The following is a 12,748-nucleotide window of genomic DNA, read 5'->3' as shown; positions in this document are numbered from 1 at the left end:
GCGGGAGTTTTCGCGGCCTACGGGAGTCTGTCCGTTGCTTTCTACGCTTTCTAGAGAGTTTCCAGTGTTAACAGTCTGATCAATATTTGGTGTTAAATTGGTTTCATGGTTTTTAGAATCATTCTCCTTTTCAACAGCTTTCTTCTCGGAGTGTGTGTCTACCTTTTCCTCTTTAGTTTTATCTATATTTTGATTATCCTGTCCATTGCCGTCATATGAATGGTCTGTATCATTACGCGAATCCATGTCAGTTGATATCATAATGTTAATATTATTTAGCGTTACACTTTCATTTGTGTAAGCTGTTGTACTCTCTTCACCAGCGACGCTTAAGTCTGTATCACTTTCGGCAATATGAGTTGATCCACAAGAATGATTGGCATTTGTATTGATTCCATTGTAAATAGTGTATGCCTTCAAATCAACTTGTACAATTGCATTATCCCAGTCAATTCTTTCACGTTTACCGATCTTGCAATTTGTCTTACCATGTGCTAAAGTCGATTTAGCTTTAGGTATATTTAAATGTTTGTCTTCCTTTATAAGCAATTTGTTTTTAGCTTTAACATGGTGGCGTATACTTTTACCAATCATACAATAAAGTATAACTAGACAGAATACCATGACAACCGCCATAATCAGCATAAGGCAATTCCAGTATGTAAGGTATAAGGTGTCCTTAAATGTATCGTCAATGTTACAGCTGATCCCGGTTATATTTGGGTTGGGTGTAATAACTGTCGTCTCGCCATACAGTACAGGAATCGGCCAAAATGAGAAGATACAAAACATTAAAACGACGGCACACAGTTTCTTTGCTCTCTGAGGATCTATTTGCTGGCCGAATGGTCTGCATGTTTTCAGGTATCTGAAAGGATACCAAAATATAGAAATAGCATACCGTTTTGGTCTGACGACGAATTCGGTTGAAATTGATACAATGAAACGTAAATCAATTTATGGAATTTGAAACAAATATTCATTTAAAGGACAACCTGTAGCATGATAATACTTGAATTGTTTAAACAACAATGGTAATTCCGGTTAGAAACTAACTTTTAAGGGCAGATAACCCAATAAAAAATAAAACAATGACTCCCGCAATCCCCTTCCCCAAATTATTTAATTGATCAATTTCAATTATGATTTTGTAAATCCTACAAAGTTTAAGAAGTTCTCTGTGTTAGTTTATATAATTTACCTTCTTTGTTCTTTGCCTTTGTAAAGTTATTGTTTTAACACCCCACCCGGCCCGGAAATGGTTTTAATTTTATAGAAGTTGATCCTGAAACTGACTTAAAAACTAGAATTGCTAAATATACTTGTATACTAATTTAGTGTTTTTTCCGAATTATTAGAGAATATATAGCATTTTTTGCTCTTTTTCAAAAAGAAAAAAAAGACTTACAATATTGCTTTTAAGAAATAGTATCAAGCATCCGAAAATAATGACGTTAATTAATTATTGTATCATTTAACGTTTGATTTTTTACTATTCAAAAGAATAAACACGACTTTGTTTAAAATAACATTATACCTTATCGAACAGGCAACGTACGTATCAATATGGACACATCTTTTCGTGTCTGCGACATTACATTGTTGGAGAAAACATTGAATTTTATTTATTTTTTTAAATAACGGTTTAAAAGGCTTTTGGTGAGAAGGGCAAAACATCTGAATATATAATGGGAAATAACAAGTAATATTTAAAACAGCATTAAGATTAGATTCTCACCTGTCAATAGCAATGGGTAGGAGTAGAAATCCCGACGATCCAGCAAAGAAATACAGAAGGAACCGAAGTATCCGACAAGTTATTGGTGAGTTGAAAGTCAGCCTTAGAAACATGTCAGAAGTTATGAAAGGCATGCTGACCAAACAGGACATCAAATCCAGTATTGCCAAAGCTATGATGAAAATTCTGTGACTCGTAGCCTTCATACGAAATAAATACACGAAAAGTACGTGTACATTTCCAACAATACCTAACAGCATAAGTGTCAAAACTAGAACAATAGCCCCAATGTACGGTTTTATTTCCAAATTGTTGTAAAACTTTAAATCTGAATTATTTTCCATACTTTCACTTTAAGCAGATCTATTTACTCTCTGTATTTGATTGCAAATGCCAAATACTCAGGATGGCGCCGTATAACAATAAATGCCGATTCATTTGGGAAATTATTCATTCTCTCCATCACTACGTTCGGGGTACTTAACAGAGGTTATTTTATTGATACGAACTATATAGTAGTAATATTATATGAGTTTATCACATAAACCGCGGCGCAGGAGTGTAAAAAAGCCATTTAATAAAAACGATATTAATAATATCTGTCATATGTTGCGGTTCGGACCGGAATATCCGTCCCGAGGGGACCCGCCCATTGGGCGGTAACGAGGCTTGCCGAGTTACCGCCCATGGGCGGGTTCCCGAGGGACGGATATTCCGATCCGAACCGCAAACATATGAAAGATATTTTTTCTTGCATATTCTGCCATATTATTTCATATTTAAAATGGTTTACCTCAATATGATATATGTTCATGGAAATTAAAGTCATTTCATCCATAACTATTTTCTTACAATAGCGTATGAACTTACAACTTAAATAACAACGGCGAAATGACGTCATCCTAAGCACATATTTCCCTTCTAAAATGACGTCATTTTAACGCGGTTCATTCATAAAGTGCGCTAAAATGACGTTGTTATTTGGCACGCGACTAATCTGGCACCCCCAATGCCAGATGAAATTTCCGGCATGGGTAAAACTCACGGAATTGCCAGTCTGCTATGCAAGAATACACTAGTGTAATAACACTTTGACGTGACGTCATTTGCGCTATATACGTACAAACATAGCATAAAAGCGCGCTAATGTTACCGTTACACTATAGGCGCGTCAATGAAAAATGACTCTTTTTAACAGTTTATCGTTCTTATTTTATATATGTGATAAATAGAATATTATATTCGTGTAGATTCAATGCTAAATTTATTGAACTCGTTAAATAAAACAATATTATGCTTGCCAGAGGCTCGCATAATATGATTTTATTCAACTCGTTCAATAAATTTAGTATTAAACCTACACTCATTTAATATCCTCTATTTCATGAGTTTACTTCCAAACAAATTTGAAATGAACAGTGATCTCAATATATTTACTTGACAAAGAACTGTTTATCTTGACAAATTTTAAATGAAATGCATGCAGTCAATTCTCAAATAATGTATTAAACTTGCCGTTACCTGATAGATGTTAGATTTACGTTTCCCATATAAAGTGTTAAACAAGAGGGCCATGATGGTCCTTATATCGCTCACCTGAATATCAATACTCTCCGTGACAAGGAACGAGTTATATTGTAAACTATAAACAAAAGCAGATGTAGTATCTAAATCTTAAACTGATATCACAAAGTTCATATTTGTATCTGAAAAAGTGCACATGTAAAAACATTACTCGTTGTTTTTGCTAAGGGAAAACAACAGTTACATAAGAAGGTACTGGTTGCTGTACAAAATAAATGGTTTCCTTGGAAGTCAGTGCCTGCTATGAATTTCAATGGTAGATAAGGTTTGCTATGGAAGTCACTGGTGGCCATGATATCTTACATTCTATAAAGTCAATGGCGGCTATGAAGTCACAGGATGCTATGGAAACTGTGATTTAGCTTCTGTAGATTTAAAGAACTTTTTAAAAGTTTTTACCACATACAAAAAAGGAAAATCAATGTTCCCTGGGACAGGGCCAATTTTGACCTGATGTCTATCAATTAAAAAAAACCATTGTAGAGGTCAACTGTGGAGGTCATATGAGTAACAGATTTATGATATAAAACCATAAAAATGTTGTGTTACATGATCTTAACACAGGACGTTACTGCAGTTTAAATTGCATTTGCAGATATAACACAATGTAATTACGAAAGGATAATTACAACTTACAGGAAGCTAAAGCTTTACGGTAATAAACAATCAATTAAAAAATGATACTTAAGTAATTTTATTTATTTTCTTGCTATGAATTACTTTAAAGGGAGAGAATTAAGCCAGAATGGAATGTATATAGTGTTTACTATATACACATAACAAAAACCAATGACCCCTGGGGCGGGCCAATTTTTACCCTAGGGCCTTTGTTTGAACAAACTAGGTAGAAATCTACTAGAAGATGTTTTATGCCAAATATCTAAATTATAGCGTTTTGGACTTTCACAAGAACATTTTTTTAGTTTTTATTATATACATAGAAGGAAAACAAAAGACCCCCTTGGGCGGGGCAAATTTTGAAACTAGTGTGCTTTTATTTGAATAAACTTTGTAGACATCTACTAGAAGATGTTATATGCCAAATATCGAAGCTTTAGGGCTTTTGGATTTTCACAAGATTATTTAGGTTTTTACTGTATATACATATAAAGAATATCAATGACCTCCTGGTGTCAGGCCAATTTTGACCCTAGGGATTTTATTTGATAAACTTGATAAACATCCACTAGAAGATGTGTCATGCCAAATATTTAGCTCTAGTTCTTTTTTCAATGGCAACCAGAATTAAGCATGGATTAGAATATTTTGAACAATTTTTAAAGGGCTTCATGTAAGGAACATTCCTGCTTAGTTTTAATAATATTAGTCCATTGGTTAAGTAGGAGTTGTTATTTTCAGAGTTTAATTAACGTAATTTTTAAAGGACGCACGACGCACTGACGCGCCACACACGACGGACGCAGAGTGATCACAAAAGCTTACCCTTTAGCACTTTGTGCTTAGGTGGGCTAATATATTTTGGCATTTTTTGCTATGTTATTACTACATGTATATTTTTACTTCGGTACTTACGATAATTCAATTTTGCGTTTTTTCTAAACATTTGAGTAAATCATATAAACTTTGTTTTATGTCAGCCATGATTTGTTTTTTGTTTTATTTGACAATTGAATTAATATTTCAGACATTTTTTTTAAACAATTAAAATATCAATCGGGAGGTGTGTATCTTAATGTAAAAGTCTCCAATATTTGTTAGCTTCTCAATAAACCTTTTATCAGCTGACTTTTTTAGATTTCGTAGAGCCTTTCTGTGCTTGCGGAGTTTTCGCAGCATATTTGTTTCTGTCCGTTACTTTCTAAAAAATGTATATCGTTTACATGATGTGCAAGGTTTGGTGTGACATGTGCTTTATTGGTTCTGTAATCGTTATCGTTTTCAATTGTTTTCTTGTCATAATCTCCATATTCTTCAATACTTTTACTAAAAATGTTATATTCCTGTTCATTGCTGTTATATGAATGATCTTTATCATTACCCGAATCTTCGTTCATGTCAGATAGGATCATATGGTTTGTTTTACTTAATATAACACTTTCATTTTTGTTCGCTGCTGTATTACCTTCTCCCGTCACACTAAGTCCTATATCATTTGCAACAATAAGATTTGATCCGCAAGAACAACTGACTTCTGTGTTGTTTCTTTTGATAATGCTGTATATCTCTAGATCAACTTGTTTCATATCCTTGCCCGTTTCAGGATATCTTCCTTTGCGGAACACGCCATTTTTCTTGCAGTTGGTTAAAGACGATTCAGGTGTAACTGCATTTGTGTGTTTGTCTTCCTTTGTAAGCAAATCATTCTTTGCTTTGACATGCTGCTTAACAGACTTTAACCAATCATACAGTAAAGTATAACAAGACAAATTCCCGTGCAAACCCCGAGGATCAGCATGATGCAATTCCAAATGCTAGGTATAAAGTGCCCTTAAATTCATCGTCAATGTAACGTCTGGACCCGGTAATATTTGGGTTTTGAGTATAAACCGTTGTCTTGCCATAAAGACCGGAATCGGCCAAAATGAGGATATACATAACACCAAAACGACTGAACACACTTTCTTTGCTCTCTGAAGATCTATCTGCTGGCCAAATGGTTTGCATGTTTTAAAATATCTGAAATGATACACAAATATCGAAATCGGCGTTTCCGTGTTATAAAGTTAAGAAGTGATACAGTTACGCACAATTCAATTTTTTGCGCTCTAAAATACTTATGTTTACAAAATCTCTGCAGTTATTTTACAAAAAAATACAAATACAAAAAGATACACAGAATACGAATCATGCCTCAAAGATTGTTACAAATATCAGAGTTGTTTGAAATAACTCTTTATATAAAAAAATCCAGAAATGTACGCTTGTAAGTCATATAATTTGAATCCCGGTGTCATGTTAAAATTAAACTGTTAAAAATATGTTAAAGTTTCATTATGTCTATCCAAGGCATAAAGTGAGTGAACAAGTGAAAGGTCAAAGTATGTTTTAAATCTTGCCATAATTCCTTTAAATTATAAAACTTACTTTGCATCAACAGTAAATAACTCAAGTTGCCCAAGGAAATTCCAGTAATTATCCTTTCAAATATACTGTAATGTAATATTCAATTTATAAAAAAGAGAGTGGTAGCAGTCTTTTTATATTTTAGGCAAACTTATATTTTATCAATAACTTTCTCCAAAATCAGCTTTTGGTCAATCACCAGTTGATCATAAATATGAACAAAAACTATTTTAAAACGGTATTAGTTTATTATCTCACCTGCCAATAGCAATGGGTAGAAGTAAAAACCCTGAAGCTCTAGCAAAGAAATACAAAAGGAACCGAAATATTCGACAAGTTAGTCAACCTTAGAAAGATGTCAGCAATTATAAAAGGCATACTGATCAAACATGACATCAAATCCAGTATTGCCAAAGCTATGATGAAAATTCTGTAACTCGTAGCCTTCTTCAATTGAAGTAAATACACGAAAAATACGTGTACATTTCCAACAATACCTTACAGCATCAGTGTCAATACTAAAACAATAGCCCCGATGTACGGTTTTATTTCATTTCCAAATTATTGTAAAGCTTTAAATCTTAATTATTTCCCATCATTTAACCTTTTGCACGTCTATCAAAACATTATGTTTGGTCTCAACTAAAAACACTCAATGAGATGTTGCAGTTTTTATTCAATAGATGCTTATTCCATTGAGAAACAAAAAGCAGATTATTCACTCGCCTATAAATATTGTATTATTTGCATAAAAACAGCTAGGGGCCGTTATCTGTTATATGTGTTTAATATCGGACAGATTAAAGCGTTTTTAATTTACTTTAGATTAATTGTTTTTTGCACCAGTTATAATGGTGACGCTCAATATTTGATGAAAACAAATTAAGCGACAGGTACCAATGACCAATTGATTAGCTATATATTGCATGTATATTAATGAAATTAATTAAATGTCGTAACCACAGGAACGTTCAATGTTTGATCAAAACAAAGTTGGTACCAATGGTCGTATAATTATACATTTTTTTTATTTTTGGTAAGTCACTTAAAATGTGGTTGTATAAGGAAGGGTAGTGGTATGGCCGTGTGGTTAACATACCTAATTAGTCAAACCCCGTCAAATATGAATGCTAAGTTATTTAAAAGAACTACAAATGCAGTGATAGTAGTAACTGTGCATTTACTGTTATGTTTACAAGCTTTCAAATTTACTCTTTTGAGCAAAATATTCAGCTAATAAATCTAAATGTGTTAAGGGTCGATTCGATGTATATTATAAATATCATACTGTTGAACGTGGCGTCATTAGCAAATGGTATTTTCCGCTCGTGCAATTAGATGCTATCATTTGATTGTATTTACAGTCAAACCTGTGTTAAAGACCGTGAAAAAGTGTGTATATTAAGGTCGTGATCAGTCTTTCCCTTGAAACGTTTGTTCACAAGTTTGACAGACAGTGGTCTAGATTCGTTCTTGGTCGAGGGGTTACGGTTTTTGGCTTCAAACCAATTGCCCGTCACCGTTGTTAGTTCGAATCCCGCCAGGGACCTTGGATTATTTCAGGTCAAAAAATCTAACCGGCCAGCTTACGTAACGTCTGTGATTCTACTCTGATACCCGAGGTCTCCTCTCACCAGTAAAGCTGGTGCGCCATATGATTTTTACATTTACGTTGGCGCGACGTGAAAAATCAACAAAGAAAGTGAAAAAACTACTACATGTATATTGAGTTGTTCGGTACTTTGAAAGAAAATGAGTTATTAAGAGTTGAGTAGTAACTATTACAGTACAACAGTAGTAAACTAGGCAAATAGACCAACTTTATTAAAAACAAATCTCCTGTGCTGATTGTATATAGTTCTTTATCTGACATGTTTTATTGTTCTTTTACTATAATGCCAAGATTTTGCAAAAAAAAATAATAAAATGAAATAAGATAAATAAAAAAAAAGAAAGTATAGTCTGATTCAATGTGACAAATGTTTTAGTGTTGCATCAGATGTCAGTATTTTCAGAAAATATCCAAATGTCAATATCAACTAATAACGAAATCTTACATTAATTCAAAATAAAATCTTGTGTTGTTTAATGCTTTAAGATAGAATAATGTCGTGAAAAATACAAACAAACAAACATAGAATCAAATTCTTCAGGTATGTATTGTTGAAGTATAAAGGCAGGATAAATTTTTTTTGTTTCACAATATATATGAGAAACAACGATTTGATGGAATTGAATCGTTGCAAGTGATCAGATTGTTTATTGTTGTACATTTCAAAAAAGGTAAGATGATAGATGTATTCCTTGTTACTATTGTTTTATGAAATTCAGTAAACAATATTACGAACTTCTTTGTAGTCCTTATTATTCATAACGGTAGACCAGATTATTCGTAAAAGCGTTTACAAGTAAATGTTTTCCCTCTCGTAAGAAATTATTTGTAATTGTTCTATATTATTGTCATTTAAAGCAAAAAGATGAATAAGTAATACAGACAATTAACTTTATTTTGAAATAATACAAGTTGAGATTGTATATAAAAAAATACTTATATTTTTTGTACGTCTTAAAGAATCAATGAGATACCAAACTTTAAAAAAATGTATTTTAGATTGCTGAAATGAGACTTCTGTTTAACCAATAATTAAAAAGATGCATGACATGACTTGATTTTCACCGGGTCGCATTATTGTGGTCTTATTTTCCTGGCGGGTTCAGGGTATCTTTTCTGTACAAAATGAAGGATACGGCGCGGTTTCCATTCTCAGCCTTAATGATCTATAGTAGTAAAATATATTTAAAAAACTTTGTCACATAAAGAGTGTAATTTAAGTGCTTTGAATAAGAACACCTGAAAAAGCTGTGAAACCTTTAAATAAGTCTTGATTATCTTTGTTGTAAGTCTCAACCCAAACTCTATCACCCTCAACAATGTGTTGAACCAATAGATTACTACTAGTTGCATCATGAGTGTCATCCATACTCTCCGCAATGGCATGTAAACGTGATAATCCATTAATCTTAAGTGAGATTTCGGCTTCCTGTCTTCCATAAACAGCCTCGACATTTAAGAAAAAAATGTACATTCCTGATCGGGGACAAGTAAATATTCCTGTTGTTTTATCATATCCATTCCCAGCGTTGTACACGACATTGTCAAACACAACTGTAGATCCAACAGGAAGGTCAATTGCGCTGTTTGTCAATTTAACCGTGAAACCATCACATTTGAGTTAAGCGCTCTCATATCTGTTGAAAGAAAATGTTAATACAATTATAAAGAGCATTTGATTGAACAACATTCAATAGATGAATAATAATAATGTTATCGACATTGAAAAACACTTAATTTTCTAGGTTCGTCTATCGTCTATAAATATTCATTATATATTCAACTAAATCTTAAATTACACTCTATGTTGTTAATGACTTCTATAACCCATTTGTATATAGACATAAGAACAGCTTTTATGTTGTCGACTGTCTGCAGTGTGTTTATAGGAATATTCTGTTCAAGAAAAACATTTCAAACAGTTATTTGTCTAAAGCCCCATACGTTGTACAAAATATTTATTTGTGCTTTGTTACATAACAAATTTGTTTTACAATTTTTTGTTTATTCATGATTTTACCTTGCTGAATGGAGTCCGACTGATCTGATGGTTGTGAATTTGAGCCTGCAATTTTGGTATCATTTCTGCTACGTGCCCTTTCAATCTTGTGCAAATTATCCACTTCTTCTTTTAATTCTGATATTTCGTGTTTTCCTGGTTGCGTAGAATTCTACGGTTTAAATAGAAAATCAAAGACAATTATCAGTGTTTGAAAAGAAATGTTTTGTGTGAAACATTATTATAATCAATCGACAATCTAATTCTGTTTGTTTTCCCTTTGATGATTATATGACTTAAGACGCAAGTCATATGTATATAAGTATATGTCAAGCGGAATTTTGAAGGTCATAAAACCGGTTCGTATTCCATGGCGTCCATGAACAGGCTCAATCAAACGGAGCCTGCAACATTTTAAATTTTGCCGTGTTGGGCTTTCTTTAGTGATTCCTTTTTTCTCTTTGTATGGTATGTTCATAATTTTTTTTTTCCCGGTACAGGGATTTTACTCACGGGGGAATGAAAAAATACTAAAACGCGGGCACCCCTAAATTTATTAATAAAGTTTATTTGGGGAAATACTTGTACATTAAATTAAAAGAAGTTGTAAGGGTTTCCCTAAAAATTAATAAATTTAATTGCTAATTATTTGAATTTGCCCCCTTTCCCTTTTTGCCCGGGGGCCATTTCGACTGATTTGAATCTAAAGGCAAATTTTGCAAAAACCGGGCCGAGAAAAAAAATCACAACTTTTAAAAATAACCCGGCAACCCCTTTTGGCGTTTTTGCGCTTTTGAAATCGATTAAAATCAAAAAAACTTTTACGACGACCCATCGACAATATTTACTTATTTCCTATTTCTTTAGTTATAGTAACATTTCTGTAAAAATTAAGTCTAGTTCTTTCTATAAAGACATTGTGTATTTGAAAAGAATAATTGGGTGCCATGCTGCCAAAACTAATGAAAATTGAAACATTTAAGATGGGTTCCAACATGGATTCCAATTAATTGATAAAATATTAAACTCATTAAGATTATAGGTGCACATTTAGAAGAAATTAATATATGGCAGGAATTTTAAGATATGTTATCTATTTTTTTATTTGGCTGCGGTTTGGTGGGACATAGAATTGATATATTTTGTAAACCTTACAATAGCACCTAAATAACCTGTAAGATTTCACTAATTCAGAATATTAAATGTCTGACGCTTACATTAACGTTTATTTTTAATTTGATTCATGTAATTTCATTGTTAGTCCAAATTAGTCAAAGATTCAAAGCAAGCGAGGGATTACGCACGTGTAAAATGGTTACGAAAGAATGGTCAGCTGTGCGCTGCATATCTTTAGAAGACCCGAATAAAATGCTACCTAGACGAATGTCTGTTTAGATCTACGCAGTTGTTGAAATTAAAGGGAAAGCGATACGACACAAAAATTGCATTACGTCAGTACAAGTAGCACTTGTTTTATACTGTGACAGGTATGCAGTGTTGCTCGTAATCATAATGCCTTGAACATTGATTAATTATATCCCGATTAAAAAAGGATAATTATATAAACGTTTAATAAGCTAAATGACCCTTTGCCAAATCTAACCGAAATGAAACAGCACACGGTTGACTTCGTTTTTCTATATAAAAGGGGGCTACAGAATCATTTTGAAATAAGTTTAAATATGGCTGACAAAATAGCAATGAAACGCTTTCATTATTTTATAAGGAACCCATTTATGCTTAAAATAGGTCAAGTGTTACAGTCACCCAATAAGTCTGATTAAGTTTTTGAAACCAGATCAATATTCGCACAGCACTATCAAAATCATCTCAAAAGAAAAATACAAAACTTTAGAAGATAATTTTTTTTTGAAAACGAACTTGTATCCTCGTTTCTAAAGGTCAACAAAGGGTCAGATTGAAAATTTCAGATATTTTATGACACTGTAATGCAACAGCTCTTTCACAGATGTGTTTTGTCCAAATGCGAAACAGCGTTCCTCTTTAGGTGGAGACAACTGGTTACGCAACTTGGTACAAATAAACTTTTGGATAAATAAGAAAAAATGAGCATTTAGATCCGCTTGTGAAAGTCCAATAAGGCGGAAAAAATCCAAAATGGTCGCCATACATCAACGCTTGCTTTCACTTAAAGCAGTGTGCCTCCAGATTGATCCTAAGTGGAATTGGAATTTTGAAAATGTATATCAAAGTAAAATATTGTGAAGTGAATAAAAAAGTATTTTTAACATTGCAAATGGCATTTACAAATCACGAAAATTACCAAAAAGATGTCAAACTAATCAAAAATAGCCCTTACTACGTTAATAACGCAGTAGAAATATGGTGAAGTATATTCTTTTATCACGTGTTAATGTCATGTAATGCTGATTGGAGATATAAAAACCATCTTAAACTGAGTACGTTGTTGTATTTATGTAGTTCAGTTCAGTGAAAATCGCTGACTTGTAGTTTGTAATTGACAGATGAGATGGCTTATTGTATTGCTTTTTGAAGCAATTCTATAATGTTCATGTCACATCATTACGCAATATTTGAAGGCAGTTTTATTAGCTAAGTGTAAGTGCTCTTCAAATTGTTTGAAAGCGTTTCTATAAAAAAGAAGGATTCTTTTTATCTGTAAGAACAATTGAGATCATATCGTAAACAGGAAAATGGTTTCTAGTGGCAAATTCATAGGTGAATGCATAAGTAAATTACAGGTGCACTGGTATCTAAAGCAGTCAAACAATAATATATAAATATAGGTCATAATGTTTATGATTTACAT

The sequence above is a fragment of the Ruditapes philippinarum genome, unplaced genomic scaffold, assembly GCF_026571515.1.
Source record: "Ruditapes philippinarum isolate M1 unplaced genomic scaffold, ASM2657151v2 ctg2648_1_1_1_1, whole genome shotgun sequence".
NCBI classification, from domain to species: Eukaryota; Metazoa; Mollusca; class Bivalvia; order Venerida; family Veneridae; genus Ruditapes; species Ruditapes philippinarum.
Note: the sequence above shows the minus strand (reverse complement) of the source record.